Source organism: Ursus maritimus, unplaced genomic scaffold, assembly GCF_017311325.1.
Source record: "Ursus maritimus isolate PB19 unplaced genomic scaffold, ASM1731132v1 scaffold_21, whole genome shotgun sequence".
NCBI lineage: Eukaryota > Metazoa > Chordata > Mammalia > Carnivora > Ursidae > Ursus > Ursus maritimus.
The window spans coordinates 38,924,684-38,931,563 of NW_024424564.1; positions in this window are offsets into that span (position 1 = coordinate 38,924,684).

Genomic DNA, 6,880 nt, shown 5'->3' on the forward strand with positions numbered 1-6,880 from the left:
GCTGCTCACAAGTCAGTCCCATTCAATTGCCATTCTTTTATAACTAGTCTCTTTTTCTCTATATGCTTTTAAGATACTCTCTTTCTTTGGGGATTCTGAAGTTTGACTGTGATGTTTCTAGCTGTGTATTTCTTTCCCTTCACCTTGATTGGGGTGAAGGGAAAGATAGATTCCTAACTATGAAGATTGGTGTTTTTCATCAGTTCTGAAAAATACTTATCACTCTCTCTTCAAACCTTTCCTCTCCCTCATACCCCTCATCTCTACTGAAACTCCAAATATTAGACCACTTCACTCTATCCTGTGTCTCCTAATCTTTCTTAACTATTTTTCATCTCTTTATTTCTTTGTGCTTCATCCTGGATACTTTCTTCAGATCTAAGTTTCAATTCATCAATTCTCTTTTTCACTGTGCCTCCTCTACTATTAAAATCCATCCACTGATTGTTTTTCTCTCTTCATCTAGTACAAGTCTCAAAGCAGACCATTTTCCTTGCTGTTCCCTGCTCGAGGAGTTGGCAGCTTTATTTTTAGTTTCCCCTTACATACTCAGCTTCTGTTGGCTTGTGGGGTGGCAGCAATATTTGGGGTCTCTTATTCTTCTCACTTGCAGTAGAATCTAGTCTTTCTCCTTTTTCCCATTACAATCAACACAAACTTCACTGGGGTTTCAGCAGATGGCCTCAGAAAGAAAGTGTCATTGGAAATCTGTATGCCTCTTTGATTTCCTTCCCTCCTAACAGCTCATTAATGAATTTTAGGATTTTTAAAAATTGTATTCTGCATTTGAAGATTTCACTGGGAGGGAAAGTGTCCTACCCACTGTTCTGACAAAAAGAGAAAACTGGTTTGTTTTCAATCAGGATAAGAACAGACTCCAAATCCAGCACTGCACATTTCAGGTTTTGTAGGAACAATTCAAGCAGATGTTGCATATGTATGATGTATGAAAAGCAAGTGGCAAATCAATGTATATGGTACAACCCAATTTATGTAAAAATAAATATTAAAAAAGCTTGAAATACACATTTGTTTGTATATGGATATGAGCACAGAGAAAGATGTAAAGGGTTATATACAAAATGGTCTGGGTTATTTCAGAATGGCCAAGATAGGATGTGAGAAAATAAGGGAATATACTACAAAAAGAGAAAAAATATACAAGTTGATAAAATGTACAACAAAATATTCTTCTGAATATGTACAAGTTTAACAAGTCTATGGACAAGGACTGAAAGGTAACATGGACAAATGTCTCAATGATTAAGATATTACCTTGCCCAACTATAAAGCGGTTGACCAGATGGTCCTGCACATATCCTTTAAATTTCCATTTCAGTAACCCTGAATTACGATGAATACACAGCAATCTCTTCTCCTTCCCAGTTACACTCCTGAACCACTTTCTCTGCCTTATTCTATACTTACATTCCAGCCCATCCATAGTGCCCACCTTGGCCTACTTGTGACCTTGGAATTTTTCCATCTGTTTATAATTTTGCCTTGATTCTTAAACGCAAAGCTCAATATTGATGAACTTCACTATGGCTAAGATTCTCTATCTGGATAGGGTGCCTCTAGCGCAGGAATGGGGACGACTAGTACGTGGTGAGCATATATGTCAAGCACTAAATGGGTCCTTGCCATGCATTCTTTTATTTGTCTTTACAACAACTCTATGAGGAGAGGTCCAAATGCAGAGAGGAAGCATCCTAGGAAAATCTGATTAGCGAGGGAAACCAAGACACTCATCCAGAGGAGGTGATGATGAAGTCACCTCTTGTAGAATGGGTGGGAGTTAAACAGGTGACTGCATACCCAAGGAACTGAATCCAGGGAACACGGCATGTCATGACTCAATACCAACCTTTTCATTGGCAAAGGAAGCTATGTGGATATATTTTTAAAAGATCAGATTACACATTTGCCCTTATAGAGGAGCCAATATTTGGAGACCCATTGAGTTTAAAGCTATGGCCAAACGGTCCTGTCACTGCTCCCTCTGGAAGGACCCAAAACACATCTTCCCTAAGAGATTGGTGGGATCAACCCTATATTTCAATTAGCATTATGTTCCTTGTTGGTTTTAGATTTTTTGTAATTTTTGTTTAGATGATGAACTGAACAAAATAAGCACTTAGAAGAGAGAATATTTCCTTGGGATCTTAAGGGATATGGGAGAAGGGGAGAAAATTGGACATTTAATGGTGAGGTGGTGCAAAATGGTGAGGTGTTTTGAAGGAGGTCATTGTAAGAGAAAGGAAGAGTGTTGAAGTCTGAAGCTACTACAATTCAGTAATTTACCATCTAGATTTTCTGTGCTGTCCTATGTGTAGCCACTAAACACATATGATTATTTAAACTTTAAATAAAATTAAAGATTCAATTTCTCAATCTCACTAGCCGTATTTCAGGTGCTCAACAGATAACTGTGGCTAGCAGCCACCGCATCAGACAGCTCAAATAGAGAATACTTCCATTATTGCAGAAAGTTCTATTGGACTGAACTGAGAAGTAGAGCTCAGAAGGGAAAAGCCTTCCCTCATGTCCTACTACACATTTACAGATACAATTTTCAATGCAGGGCGCCATTGTCCAAAATCAAAGGTCTTACATGGAATTTCTATCCACCTCAGTAAAGATTTATTAACCAGCTTCTAGATGCAAGACACCAAATCAACCACCGGGGAAGACAGAGAAACTAATAAATTAGACAAGCCCACTGCCCCTGACCTGCTTCAGGGGCTGAAAGAACTCAGGGAACTTTTCCTGAAGCACGATTTCTTCCGAGGCTGGAATTATACAAGGTACCACATCAGAAAGTCTCCAATCTTAGAGTTGAAGTGAAGGTCTCTGGAACTTTGGGGCGATGGAATAGGATTTGTACACTGAGACAACATAGGTCTCCAGGAGAGAATCCAAGACGAGGATTCTTTTAAAGCTTTCTCCCCTGCCCCATTTCAGGGTAGAATAGAATGTGCTGGTGTGGCAGCACGTGATCTAACATGGTTCAAGGTTGTGTGAAACTAAATTGTCACCTTCCTCCAAAGAAGGAATATAAATAGGCTTGTCTTGGCCTATTTCCTCTTTTGTAAAATGTGCGTTGGATTGCAAAACTATTTTCAGCCACAAAAATATCATGTTTGAGTGACATTTTTTTATTGAAAATATGAGAAAAAAAATAAGATTTTACTCATCTGGCTCGACCCCAGGGCCTCACCTGCGGGCTGTCAGAGGGTCGATGGTGGTCTCTTAAAGTACATAAGGAACTCTGAGGGAGGAGAGAGAGCTCCACAGCACGGGAGTGCCACGGTCTGTGCCTTGAATGTACGGTGACACTGTACAGTGGGGGCCCAGGGAGTAGATGGATGTTACATGACTCAGATCACCAATTCTTCCAAAACGGACAAGCAGTTAAAAAAAATTCTGCCAAAGAAAATGCAGGCTGGAGGTAATGCAAAGAATGCATGTAAAGGTAACCCACATGATATTTCTAATATTTGCTCAGTTTCTACCTAAGAAAAATAGCAATTTAGTATGGTTCAAACTAAGGCTTGCAGACAAGGAGAAAACGGCTCTATTTCCAGTGCCGGCCAATCAGCCACGTTATAAGGCAGACGCAATAACCATCTAATAAGACTTGATAGGAAGTGAGCCCCCAAAGGGTGAAATCATCAACATCATTTGCAATATGGACTTATATCCACTATCCGCAACTGTGAACCTCACTGTATGTGTGAACACACTCTGCCCGAAGATGCTGGCTCACCATAGAATGACCCAAGACAGGAAAGTGATTTACTTACTTCATCTTGACATCATCTCCTAACTCTGTCTGTTGGTGTATGTCATCACGTAGGTAATAAGTCAGGATAGCAGTGCCGGTCATGGTCCCCAGTGAAAAACAGGAGGCGATGACTCCAAGATCACCGACCACAGGACCCCCGCGGGGCCTCTGATGCGGATGGCTTACGTTCTGCTGCCATCTCGTGGTAAGCGTCCGGAGAGCACGCCTTGGGGACCGGGGAACTGGGGAGGACCGGCTTGGACCAGGGAACTCCAAATTCGTGGTGAGCCTAGAGCCCAAAGAAAAGAATCTGAGTCCTTACAAGTGTCACGACCTAACAGCTGGGGAGTTTGAGGACACGGGCCAGCGTCAGGGTCCTGCCACATTAGTTACCTCACTTCTTTGGACCCTTCTTTCCTCTATCTGTAAAACGTTGGCGATTTGCAAACTCTAGGTGAACTTCAGGAAATGGGGGCCGTTCTGAAATGTCTATGATATTTATCAGGCGCCACTTTTCATTTTACTAGCTTCCAAACCTTTCATTTACAGCGCCACAAAGCTCTCCCCCCCTTGTCTGTTTCTATCTCATTGTGTACACGCGTGTTGAAATACATTTCTAGGTCTAAGATCGAGCTGCTCAGGCCCAGGGCGCCACGTGGGCGTGGGCGAACGGAAACTTAGGTAACCTTCAGGTCCCTTGAAGTACTCCGCTTGGCCAGAAGCACAGTATATCAGGTCAGCCAACCCCCAATTGCGGAGCCAACTCTGCGTTTTCTTCTTATTTCCTTGTTCCTTATTCTCTGTCCTATAAAAGCTTCCTGTCTTTGGCGCCTGGCTGGCTCAGTCCCTGGATCGCGCAACTCTTGATCTCAGTGTTGAAGGTTTGCGCCCCACACTGGGTATAGAGATTACTTAAAAATAAAATCTTAAAAAAAAAAAAAAAAAAAGGTTCCTGCCTTCTGCCCCATTTTGCAATTCTCCGGACCCTTGGGAATGGAGACAGCCCACTTTATGAAGTGTTAAATGAAGTTTATATCACCTAAATTGTCTTCTTTAATTATTTTAAAACATGTTTGCCTCTTACAGTTAGTAGGTTGCTGTTTGCTTATTTTTTGTTTTGTTTTGTTTTACTTCTTATTTTGAAATAATTGTAGATTTTCAGGACATTGTGGGGGCGGGGAGTACAAGCAGGTTCCATGCACACTTCTCCACCTCCCCCCATGGTAACAGCCTATATAGCTACAGCGCATGAGCAAAACCAGGAAATCCACACGCGTGGAAGTCCAGAGTTTATTCAAATTTTACCAGTTTTACTTGCACTTCTTTGGGGGGGGGACATTTTTATTTATTTGCTCATTTTAGCTTACCTGGCTCCTACTACAGTGCCTGGTAGACAAATGACTTTCCTTGTTGATGAAGGAAGACATAGAGAAAGAGAGGATGAAAGGAGGGGGGAAGGGACTCCTGGCAATTAATAAAACAAATACACCAATAAATTGAAAATGGTACTTAAGTGGATTTTTCTGAGATAACAGGCTAGATCAATGTTAAAATGCAGCTTCTCACTCAGAGTTTCACTCAGGAGATCATTTGATATGCCAGTCATCAAGACGCCCATACAAAGGACATCGCTGCAAATTACAGACTCACTTGGGTTTCAGCTGCTGTTCAGGTGGCCGATGAGACCCCGACACGCACCTTTTCTTTGTCTCTTTGTTGTTTTAAGTCTGTCTCAAAAGTGCTGCTGAAAGTCTGTTTTACTTGGGGCGGCAGCTCACTCTCCGGGTCTTCATTTTCCATCTGAAAAATGGCCAGTGTCCTTCTCAGAAATGAAATTCTAATAACTCTATGGCTCTATAATATCAGAACTTTCTTTTTAAACCTACTCTTGTATTACATATAAATGTAATAAATATTTGCTTGCCCCCCAAAATGTATTGAAAAAGAAAACTCAAATCACCTATAATCTCATCCACTGATGATACAGAATTAACATTTTGAAGGTTTTACTTTTACTTGGGTTCTTTCTACACCTGCTCATCTGTTTTACATACACACACACGTCTATTACACCTTTGCTAAAATATTGTTATTTTTGAAACTTTGCCTAAAATTTTATAGTCGGAAAGTTATATCTCTTTGTTTTTATTTATATTTTTTTACTGGCTAATAAAGTTAAACTTCTGTGTGTCTATCAAATAGCATCACATTTATCAAATAACGTGGTTGCAAATTCTGTTCTTCACCTATTAGGTTGTTGGTGTTTTCTTATTAATTTTATAGTAACATATATTATGGATATGAATGCCTGTTATATTTGTTATTCAATTTTTGCCCTTAATATTTATGACAACCATCTACGGTTTTATTAATACGTCTTTCACTTTTTTTTTAATTCATAGAAATCCATTCTCTAGGGGCACCTGGGTGGCTCAGTCAGTTAAGCATCTGACTCTTGGTTTCAGCTCAGGTCACCATCTCGGGGTCATGAGATCGAGCCCCACATCAGGCTCCATGCTCTGTGCGGAGTCCGCTTGAAGATTTTCTCCCTCTGCCCCTACCTCCACTCCTGTGCACACGCTTGCAGGGACATGTGTGCACATGGGCTCTTTCTCTCTCTAAAGCAAATAAATAAATCTTTAAAGAAAGGGAATCCATTCTCTAGAATCACTTAACTATTTATGCACATTTTTCTCTTTCACTTATGATTTTGTTTTTTTATATTTAAATGTTAACACCTACAAACTTATTTTGGTATGAGAGGAGCTGCTATAGCTTCATTTTTTTTTCCCTAAATAGATTCTCTTCTTAGGATGTAGGAATCTGTCTTTTGCTTGTTTCCGCCATTTGGGGGACTACAGCTACACCACTAGCTTTGCTGGGTCTCCAGCTTGCAAGCAGAGACCATGGGACTTCTCAGCCTCCATAATCACACAAGCCAATCCTTCATCATAACTCTCTTTATGTCTACAGAGATCCTACGAGTCCTTTGTGTCTGGAGAACCTGACAAATAGAGGAGAGAAGACAAATGAACAATTGCCACAGGTGTGATCGGTTGTTGCAGAGAAAGGGGAGAAGGAGCTGTCTGTCTG